Genomic DNA, 12,377 nt, shown 5'->3' on the forward strand with positions numbered 1-12,377 from the left:
TTAGCATAAGGAAGTTGCTCCTATAGACTTGATCACCATAGGCCAGCTTCCTTTATATAAGGCATAAGCAGGAAAGAAGCACTCACTCTCTTTCCCACTCTCTCAATCTCTGTCTCCCTCTCTCCCCTCATTCTTCTTCTCATTCGCTCCCCCCGGCTGTTGCTTCTTCTCACTCACCTTCTCCCGGCCTTCCGAGCAACAATAAACAACTGAAGTGAACCAGGTCTGTGTACGTATCGCTGTCGTCACCGCAACAAGGGGCGAACGTGGTATCTGGTGCCGAAACCCGGGAATTTTTCTCCAACCACCCAGAGGAGAATCTGCCGGACGCGGACGCCATAGAGCTTCTTACCCTGAAGCAGTACCTGTGGACCCCGTTCGGAAGGATTGCTCGGGAAGGCGCCTCAGATGAGAAGGGTGAGTGGACCAACGAGCAAAGCAAATGTAGGAGTAGGAAAGGAGATAGCAAGCGGCTGTGGTGGGGATTTCTGTTTTGTCTGTCCGTCATAGTGTTCTTTGTTGTACTGTTTTGTTTTGTCAAAAATGTTATGAAAAGTTAGGGCGCCAGTGAAAGTTCGCGGGATAGCGACGAAGCCAGGAAAGTTCGCGGGAAAGCGACGAAGCCAGGAAAGTTCGCGGGAAAGCGACGAAGCAAGGAAAGTTCGCGGTATAGCGACGAATGCAGGTTAGCGATAAGAGTTCCCTTTACCCATAAACTTAGAAGTAGCCTTTTATCCTTTAATCGCTAACATGGGATCTGAAGAGTCTCGAATTAGAGTAGAAGAGCCTTTGAGAGCACTCCTGAGGGCCAACGGAACCTCATTAAAAACAAAAACCGCAAGGGCTTTCCTCCACACGGTGGAGAAGCATGCTCCGTGGTTCCTAGATGCAGGAAGAATCACTACCCCCGTGTGGGAAAAGTTAGGCGAGGATCTGCGCAACGCAGATCGCAGGGAGCCGCTCCCGGCTGGGACGCTCCCCATATGGGGGCTGGTTAAGAGCTGCCTAAAGGAGAATAAACCTAGTTATAGAGAAGCCATAAGGGAGGGAGAGGAGATTCTTGAGGAAGTGAAAGAGGAAAGAGCCTCTGCGAGAGCATCTGAAAGTGGATCTACACAGGGGGGGTCCTCTGATGAGGAAGAGGACCAAGAATTATCAGGAGAAGAGTTAGAGGCTAGGGCTGCTCAGAGAGGACATCGGCCCACATTGTGCTCCTCACTGAGCCGACTGAGAATAAGCAGAGAGGAAGGAGAGACTAGCTCAGCCCCTCTTCCCAATAAGAGCAGTAAGGTAGAAGAGATTGTGCCAACCGCCCCAGATTATCCATTTTGCTCTCCAACCTATAGAGCAGAGCCACCCCTTTACCAGAGTTACTCATATTGTGGTGGCCAGGGGTGCCAAGAACAATTGGGCAAGGATAGATGGAGGGAATGGCTAACCATGGAGGGGAATGCAGCCTTCCCAGTAATAGAAGATCCAAACACCCAGCAAAGATACCATCAAGCCCTAGATTTTAAGCTTGTTAAAAGCCTAAAGGAAGCTGCCACCACCTATGGAGTGCAAGCAGCGTTCACTGTGGCCATAGTAGAGTCATTAGCCACTCAGAATCTAACACCAGATGATTGGGCTAATGTAGCCAGAGCATGCCTTACTGGAGGTCAGTACCTGCTATTCAAAACTGCGTGGGCAGAGCTTTCTCAAGACACTGCCCGGCGCAACGCTGCTGCAGGGAACAATCAGTGGAACCTGGAGATGCTAATGGGCACAGGACCTTACCTAGGACAGCATAATCAGATAAATTACCCTCCTGCTGTGTATATGCAAATAGCTACAGCAGCTGTCAAGGCCTGGAAAACACTCCAGGGCATTGGTGATTTACAGGGTCAATTATCTAAAGTACTCCAAGGACCAAATGAGCCTTATGCAGACTTCTTGGCAAGGTTGATGCAAACTGCAGGCCGTATATTTGGAGATGTTGACACAGCAATGCCCCTAGTAAAACAGTTGGCCTATGAGCAAGCAAATAAATGGTGTAAAGAGGCTATCAGACCTTGGAAAAATAAAGATTTAAATGTGTACCTCAAAGTTTGCAGGGACATCAATGACACTGTAGTGCAAGGACAGGTAATGGCTGCAGCCATAACTCAGGGACTGCAAAATGCGCGCAGCAGGGCTACCCCTCCCAGGGCATGCTTCTATTGCAAGCAGATGGGTCATTTAAAGCGAGATTGCCCGAAATTAGGCGGAGGAGGAGCCAGTGTAACCAACATCCAACCACAACCGAGATTATGTCCCAGATGTAGAAAAGGAAACCATTGGGCAAGAGAGTGCAGATCAGTAGTAGATGTGGAGGGACGCCCACTACCCCCGCAACAGGCAAAAAACGGGAGGCTGGGCCCCCCACCTCAGGGCCCTCAAATGTATGGGGTGATCCAACAAATTCCCAGGACACATTTTCATCTGACAGATCAAGGATCCAGCTTGGAGTTGAAGAACCAAGGAGAGCCACCTCAGGGAGCGCAGGAGTGGACATCCGTGCCACCACCAGACTCGTACTGACTCCCGAGATGGGAGTCCAGTTAGTAGAGTCAGACTTTAAAGGACCATTGCCTAAAGAGACAGTGGGACTTCTATTGGGCCGGAGTTCCACAACTAAAGCAGGATTAATAGTACACCCAGGAGTTATTGACCCAGATTATGAGGGAGTAGTAAAGATTATGGTCTCCTCCCCAAGAGGCGTTACAGCCATTAATTCTGGAGACCGCATTGCTCAAATTCTTATGCTTCCTAGTAAGCATAGACAATATGGGAATAACAACATGAAAAGAGGTCAATCAGGATTTGGATCATCTGGGGCCCCTCTGACCTGTCTCACATTAGAGCTGGGAGACAGGCCTATGCTTGTCCTAAAGATTAGAGATAGGAACTTCTTAGGACTATTAGACACAGGAGCAGATCGCAGCATTATAAGGGAAGATGAGTGGCCAAAAGATTGGCCTTTAAACCGAGCTGCTCAGACTTTAAGAGGGCTAGGCATAGCCCAAGCCCCATTATGTAGTGCTGCCACACTCCCCTGGAAGGACCCGGAGGGACATGAGGGAGTAATTCAACCTTATGTGCTGAACATACCGGTGTCTCTCTGGGGAAGAGACATACTAACCCAGATGAATCTTAAACTAACAACAGAAACCTTCTATAGTAATCAGGCAAAGTCCATTATGAGGAAGCAGGGCTATACAGGAGCCGGAGGCATAGGAAAAAACCTGACTGGCAGAGAGACACCTATCCCACTTTCAGGAGTGGTACCCAGTAGGGTTGGAGGCCCAGGACTGGGTTTTCCCTCGGGGCCGTTGAGGGAAGACAGCAATTAAAAATACAATGGCGATCAGAGGAGCCCGTGTGGGTTCCTCAGTGGCCCCTTACCAGAGAGAAAAAAGAAGCAGCCCACACATTAGTGCAAGAGCAAATTGCCGCAGGGCATCTTCAAAGTTCTACTTCCCCATGGAATACACCCATATTTGTCATAAGAAAGAAGTCAGGAAAATGGAGATTGCTGCATGATTTAAGAGCTGTAAATAATCAGATGATTCTCATGGGATCAGTGCAATTAGGTTTACCATTGCCTATGGCCCTGCCAAAAGGTTGGAAATCAATTGTAATAGATATCAAAGATTGTTTCTTTTCCATCCCTCTTCATTCTGAGGACTGTAAAAAGTTTGCCTTCACTGTACCAGCCATCAACCATGATTGCCCAGATGAGCGGTATGAGTGGAAAGTGTTGCCACAAGGCATGGCAAATAGCCCTACTATGTGCCAGTTGTATGTGCATGAGGCCCTGGCAGAAGTTAGAAAAAAGTTCCCTGATGTAATTATCTATCATTATATGGATGATATTCTCTTATGTCATGAAAAGAATAGTAAAGTAGAAGAAGCCCTCTGCTTCTTGCAAGCACACTTTAAGATATGGGGCCTGGAACCAGCACCAGAGAAAATACAGGCAACTTGCACCAAACAGTATTTAGGAATTAAATTGGAAGATACTATTGCTAGGCCATTAAAAATAACCATAAGAACAGATCAATTAAAAACCCTTAATGATTTTCAAAAACTACTTGGAGATATAAATTGGGTAAGGCCATTCCTAAAGCTTACAGATGAAGAGCTCAGTCCATTATATGAGACACTGAAGGGCGATTCTGATTTATCATCTCCGCGCTCTCTCAGTAAGCAAGCCAAGGAAGCCTTGAGCCTAGTCCAATCCCGCTTGCAGCTTGCCCAGGTAGACAGAATAGACTATGGCAAATTGCTATTCCTTATAGTGATACCCAGTAATAATAGCCCAACAGGGGTACTTTGGCAGGAAGGGCCAATTCTCTGGGTATATCTGGCCCACTCTCCAGGAAAAACATTAAGATGGTATCCTCAGAGTATAGCTGATTTGATCATCAAGGGAATCAGGACAGCTATAAAAACATTTGGGATTCCCCCAAACATAATAATAACGCCTTATACTGCTGAGCAGATTGAATGTCTTACTGCATGCTGTGATGCATGGGCTGTTGCTTACACCATCACCAATGCTTCCTTTGACAACCACTACCCAAAACATCCTTGGCTACAGTTCTGCCTCTCTAATCCCGTCATCTTTCCTAAAAACACAAGATGTAATCCCATACCCAAAGCCAAGGTGGTGTTCACTGATGGGTCAAAGAATGGCATTGGGACTGTGGTCACTGGTGACCAATCTTGGACATTCAGTTTTCCAACCACTTCAGCCCAACAAACAGAGCTGTTGGCTGTAGCACAAGCCTTTACGCTTTTCTCACAGGAACCTTTTAACCTTTTAGCAGATAGTCAGTATGTAGTGACTGCTGTGTCCATCTTAGAGAATGTAAGTTATATTAGCCAGTCTTCCCCCGTTGCCAACATTTTTAGAAAGCTACAACAACTAATATGGACTCGATCAGAACCTTTCTTTATTGGACATGTAAGAGCCCACACTTCCCTCCCAGGACCCATTGCTGAGGGAAACAGACGTGCCGATGCCCTGACCCGTGAGTTTAACATCTTAGCTCTATTTGACCCTGTAGAACAAGCTGCTCAATTTCACAAACAATTCCATGTCAATGCACATACCCTTCGCCTAAAATATAATATTACTAGAGACCAAGCAAGAGCCATAGTAGTCAGTTGCAAATGGTGTGTCACACTCCTACCCTCCATCTCAGAAGGAGTTAATCCAAAGGGGCTACTCCCCAATCACATTTGGCAAATGGATGTTACCCATATTCCAGAATTCGGTAAGATGAAATATGTCCATGTGTCTGTAGACACCTGCTCAGGCATCATTTTTGCCTCTTGCCATACAGGAGAAAAATCTAGAGATGTCATATCTCACTGCCTCCAGGCATTTTCGGCCTGGGGAAAGCCCAAACATTTAAAAACTGACAATGGGCCAGCATATACATCCCAGTCGCTCCTCAGCTTTTTAAAAACAATGGATATCACCCACACCACGGGCATTCCCTATAACCCTCAAGGGCAAGGCGTGGTAGAGCGCGCCAACCTGACCCTTAAAAATGTTCTCTATAAACAAAAAGGGGGAATAGGGGCAGACTTCAGATCCCCCAGAGACAAACTTAACATCATATTGTTCATTTTAAATTTTTTGACATTGGACAAAGATGGCCACAGTGCAGCAGAGCGGCATAATCGCCGTTCCAGGCCTAAAGACATGCCCGCAGTTATGTGGAAGGATGTATTGGAAGGATCATGGAAAGGCCCGGATCCAGTGTTAATCTGGAGCCGAGGCTCTGTTTGTGTTTTCCCACAGGACCGAAACAATCCCATCTGGGTGCCTGAACGCCTGACACGGAGAGTGGCAAGACCAGAACCGGAAGTGCGAGATGCCGATGCCACTGATGCTCATCCTGCTACTGATTCTTCAGCAGGCGATAGCGGAACCCAGAGAACTATGGGGTCTGGTGAAGGCTTGGCCTATTCCACTCCCGGTGACTGAAACTGCACATACCTTTCCTGCCTTTTTCTCTACCTATAGTACACTTAATCTCCCATATCTGCCTTTTGACAGCTCTATGTGTTGCTGGCATTCCTTTTCATAAGCTCTCTAAAGCTGCCAATCTGTCCAGGGAATTAGGCAAGATGTTATCCACCAATTGGTCCAGTGAGTTTGATGTGCTAACCACTCAGCTATGGCAAGAAATATTGAATGTTAGTCCCCAAAAGTTAGAGGCGTTGTCTGTAGCTCAGTTTGCTGAAGCCATGCTAAATGCCACCAAAGCCTGGTCAGGCATGGGTGTTCTGTTCCATGCAACGGCAACATCGGAAAGTGCGGATGGCTCTGGTGCAGGCCATGGCAGCTATAGAAGAAGGCATCTCCCCTAGGGTGTAGCACAATATGTTGGACCAGTAGTCAAAGACGGGTAAGATCAGGAGGTACGCATACCAACCTAAGACAGGGCGCAGACCTTAGCTGTCTGTTGCCTTATGACGGGTAAGGATGCTGCACCTCCCTGACAACCTAAGACAGGCATGGTCCCCGAGCCTCATTGTGCTAAAAAACAAAAAAGGGGGAGATGTAGGGGCCGGCCTACGGCCGAGGCTGAGTCCCACTATGGCTGAACACCGCCCTTCCACTCTAGTTGACCAATGCCCTAAGGTGGCGCACGCTTCCTGGGCGCCACCCTGCCTGGTTAGGTGGCATTAGCATAAGGAAGTTGCTCCTATAGGCTTGATCACCATATGCCAGCTTCCTTTATATAAGGCATAAGCAGGAAAGAAGCACTCACTCTCTTTCCCACTCTCTCAATCTCTGTCTCCCTCTCTCCCCTCATTCTTCTTCTCATTCGCTCCCCCCGGCTATTGCTTCTTCTCACTCACCTTCTCCCGGCCTTCCGAGCAACAATAAACAACTGAAGTGAACCAGGTCTGTGTACATATCGCTGTCGTCACTGCAACAAGGGGCGAACGCGGTACTGGGCTGTTGGACAGCGACTCTTACGGGCTACGTGGTGGGGACTTGACAGTGGGGGTAGTCTAGGATCCATAATGTTGTTCATGTAACTTTGAAGTAGTGACAACAAAATGAAAAGGAACACACAGTACCTTGGCTCTGGATTCCATTTAGCCTGATGCTGTCAAGTTGGTCAGTGTCCACCTCACCGGAATCACACCTGCTCCTCTCAGCATACACATTATGTCTCTAGGACAGAGGCACCACTGTGACATCGTGGAATCTCCAGGCAACAGTGCTTACAAACTCCACCCACGGGGGGGGGCAGTGCCCAGCTGTGCGGAGCTGCATCATCTTAGCAAACATTAGAGTTACGTACCTACATACATACATATATATATATATATATATAAATAAATATCTATATATGTATAATGATATCACTCATTATTACAGTATCAGAACAAACAAAAAACTGAAGAAGGAAACAGAAGCCGTCTCAGAAAACCCAAGAATGGACTAAAAGTTAACAGAGGGAAAGAGACTGAGGTGTATGGGTGGGAATGGAGGGATTAGGGAGGGGCGAAGTAAGGACACATTAGAAGAAGAATATATATTGTGGGAGGGGTGTCACAGACAGGGCGGAAAAACACAGAAAAGACAAGTAGGGATTCTACAGTATCTTACTATGCTCATGGACAGTGACTGCAATGGGGTATCTGGGGGCACGTGCGTGATGGGGGGAGTCTAGTAAACATAATGGAACTCATCTAATTGTGCATTAATGACAGAAACATCCATGGATAGATAGGTAGACAGATAGTAAATGAATGAATGAATGAACGGATGCATGGATGGATGAATACATACATACACACATACATACATACAAACATACATACATAAAGAATGCAGCAACCCAGTTCTAGAAAGACATCTGCACCCCTAAATTTATGGCAGCACTATTCACAATAACCAGTCTACAATTACATAAGGAACAATAAGGTTACTAGACTGCCCAGATCATCAAGTCGCCCCCCAGACCCCATTACACTCACTGTTCACCAGCATAGTAAGATCCTACAGAATCACTGCTTGAATTCTCTGAACTATACTGCCTTCCCTATAGAATTCCCCCCCACATTATGTGAGCTAATCGTAATGCCCCCTTACCAGCCTGCAACCGTCCTTCACAACCAGCCTTCTTAGTCCCTTAACCATTCCTACGTTGGTGATGGGGGGAGTGTAATAAACATGATGTTATCCACATAATTGTAGATTCATGATAAAAAAATAAATGAATAAACAGATGAATGAATGAATGAGACATTGCCGCCCCCAGTTTAAAAGCGACACGTGCATCCCTATGATTACCACAGCACTATTCTCAATAGCCAAGCTCAGTGGCCATCAGTAGATGAACAATGGAATATTATTCAGTCATAGGAAAACAAATCCCACCATTTGCAGAAACACGGATGGTGTGAGAGGGCATCATACTCAGTGTAATAAGGCAGGCAGGTGGAGAAACACAAGTATCAAATGATAATCACTCGCGTGTGCAGGAGGGGAACCAAGAGACATCCGAAGAAGAAAAACGGCACAACAAGAGTGGACTAACAGCTACCAAAGGGAAAGGGATGGAGGTGGACAGGTGGGAACGGAGGAAAATGTCAGGCGGAGCGGGGGCGAATGTGCACATTACCTTTGGCATGCATCAAGCAGAAGGGGGGCAAGGGGAGGGACGTACGACACAGAGAAGACAACAAGGGATTCTACAGCATCTTAATATGCTCATGGACAGTGACTGCAATGAGGTATCTGGGGGCATCTCATTGTGGGGGGCAGTTTACTAAGCTACATGAGACTCACGTAGATGAAGACTAATGATAAATAAATAAATAAATAAATAACAGATATGCAAGTGAGTAATGAACTAACTAAATATATTCATACATCCGGACATACAGAAATAAACACTAGAATACAGCAGCCCAGTTTAAAAAAGACCTGTGCACGCGTATAATTATCACAGCACTGTCCACAACAACAGACAAGGTAAGTGTCTATCAGAGGATGAAAAGTGGAATATTATTCTGCCATAGGCAGAAACCAATCCTACCATGTGCAACAACATGGAGGGAGATAGAGGGTATCATGCTCCGTGAAATAAGCCACACAGACAAAGACAAGTGTCAACTGATTTCACTCACCTGTGGAGAACCAGAGAAAAGAAAAGGAGTGATAGAAAAGGACAGTAGCAGGCGCACCGAACCCAAGAATGGACTCACAGTTACCAAAGGGAATGGGACTGAGGAGGATGGCTTAGGAGGGAAGGGAGAGAGGGAAAATGGGGCATTATGAGTGGCACACAGGGTGTGGCCCGGCGGCAAGCTTAGGTAGGTCCGTATAACATAGCGATGATCAGCAGCACTTCTACAGCATATTCCTGGGCTGTTGGACAGCGACTCTTACGAGCTACGTGGTGGGGACTTGACAGTGGGGGTAGTCTAGGATCCATAATGTTGTTCATGTAACTTTGAAGTAGTGACAACAAAATGAAAAGGAACACACAGTACCTTGGCTCTGGATTCCATTTAGCCTGATGCTGTCAAGTTGGTCAGTGTCCACCTCACCGGAATCACACCTGCTCCTCTCAGCATACACATTATGTCTCTAGGACAGAGGCACCACTGTGACATCGTGGAATCTCCAGGCAACAGTGCTGCGCTTACAAACTCCACCCACGGGGGGGGGCAGTGCCCAGCCGTGCGGAGCTGCATCATCTTAGCAAACATTAGAGTTACTTACCTACATACATACATATATATATATATATATATATATAAATATCTATATATGTATAATAATATCACTCATCATTACAGTATCAAAACAAACAAAAAACTGAAGAAGGAAACAGCAGCAGTCTCAGAAAACCCAAGAATGGACTAAAAGTTAACAGAGGGGAAGAGACTGAGCTGTATGGGTGGGAATGGAGGGATTAGGGAGGGGCGAAGTAAGGACACATTAGAAGAAGAATATATAATGTGGGAGGGGTGTCACAGACAGGGCGGAAAAACACAGAAAAGACAAGTAGGGTTTCTACAGTATCTTACTATGCTCATGGACAGTGACTGCAATGGGGTATCTGGGGGCACGTGCGTGATGGGGGGAGTCTAGTAAACATAATGGAACTCATCTAATTGTGCATTAATGACAGAAACATTCATGGATAGATAGGTAGACAGATAATAAATGAATGAATGAATGAATGAATGAATGGATGCATGGATGGATGAATACATACATACACACATACATACATACAAACATACATACATAAAGAATGCAGCAGCCCAGTTCTAGAAAGACATCTGCACCCCTAAATTTATGGCAGCACTATTCACAATAACCAATGTACAATTACATAAGGAACCTCAAGGTTACTAGACTGCCCAGATCATCAAGTCGCCCCCCAGACCCCATTACACTCACTGTTCACCAGCATAGTAAGATCCTACAGAATCACTGCTTGAATTCTCTGAACTATACTGCCTTCCCTATAGAATTCCCCCCCACATTATGTGAGCTAATCGTAATGCCCCCTTACCAGCCTGCAACCGTCCTTCACAACCAGCCTTCTTAGTCCCTTAACCATTCCTACGTTGGTGATGGGGGGAGTGTAATAAACATGATGTTATCCACATAATTGTAGATTCATGATAAAAAAATAAATGAATAAACAGATGAATGAATGAATGAGACATGGCCGCCCCCAGTTTAAAAGTGCCACGTGCATCCCTAAGATTACCACAGCACTAATCTCAATAGCCAAGCTCAGTGTCCATCAGTAAACGAACAATGGAATATTATTCAGTCATAGAAAAACAAATCCCACCATTTGCAGAAACACGGATGGTGTGAGAGGGCATCATACTCAGTGTAATAAGGCAGGCAGGTGGAGAAACACAAGTATCAAATGATAATCACTCGCGTGTGCAGGAGGGGAACCAAGAGACATCCGAAGAAGGAAAACGGCACCACAAGAGTGGACTAACAGTTACCGAAGGGAAAGGGATGGAGGTGGACAGGTGGGAACGGAGGAAAGTGTCAGGCGGAGCGGGGGCGAATGTGCACATTACGTTTGGCATGCATAAAGCAGAAGGGTGGGCACGGGGAGGGACGTACGACACAGAGAAGACAACAAGGGATTCTACAGCATCTTAATATGCTCATGGACAGTGACTGCAATGAGGTATCTGGGGGCATCTCATTGTGGGGGGCAGTTTACTAAACTACATGAGACTCACGTAGATGAAGAGTAATGATAAATAAATAAATAAATAAATAACAGATATGCAAGTGAGTAATGAACTAACTAAATATATTCATACATCCGGACATACAGAAGTAAACACAAGAATACAGCAGCCCAGTTTAAAAAAGACCTGTGCACCCGTATAATTATCACAGCACTGTCCACAACAACAGACAAGGTGTCTATCAGAGGATGAAAAGTGGAATATTATTCTGCCATATGCAGAAACCAATCCTACCATGTGCAACAACATGGAGGGAGGTAGAGGGTATCATGCTCCGCGAAATAAGCCACGCAGAGAAAGACAAGTGTCAACTGATTTCACTCACCTGTGGAGTACCAGAAAAAAGAAAAGGAGTGATAGAAAAGGACAGTAGCAGGCGCACCGAACCCAAGAATGGACTCACAGTTACCAAAGGGAATGGGACTGAGGAGGATGGCTTAGGAGGGAAGGGAGAGAGGGAAAATGGGGCATTATGAGTGGCACACAGGGTGTGGCCCGGCGGCCAGCTTAGGTAGGTCCGTATAACATAGCGATGATCAGCAGCACTTCTACAGCATATTCCTGGGCTGTTGGACAGTGACTCTTACGGGCTACGTGCTGGGGACTTGACAGTGGGGGTAATCTTAGGAACCATAATGTTGTCCATGTAACTTTGAAGTAGTGACAATAAAATGAAAAGGAACACACAGTACCTTGGCTCTGGATTCCGTTTAGCCTGATGCTGTCAAGTTGGTCAGTGTCCACCTCACCGGAATCACACCTGCTCCTCTCAGCATACACATTATGTCTCTAGGACAGAGGCACCACTGTGACATCGTGGAATCTCCAGGCAACAGTGCTGCGCTTACAAACTCCACCCACGGGGGGGGGGGCAGTGCCCAGCTGTGCGGAGCTGCATCATCTTAACAAACATTAGAGTTACGTACCTACATACATATATATATATATATATATATATATATATATATGTAAAATAATATCACTCATCATTACAGTATCAAAACAAACAAAAAACTGAAGAAGGAAACAGCAGCAGTCTCAGAAAACCCAAGAATGGACTAAAAGTTAACAGAGGGGAG

This window comes from Manis pentadactyla, chromosome 6, assembly GCF_030020395.1.
Source record: "Manis pentadactyla isolate mManPen7 chromosome 6, mManPen7.hap1, whole genome shotgun sequence".
NCBI classification, from domain to species: Eukaryota; Metazoa; Chordata; class Mammalia; order Pholidota; family Manidae; genus Manis; species Manis pentadactyla.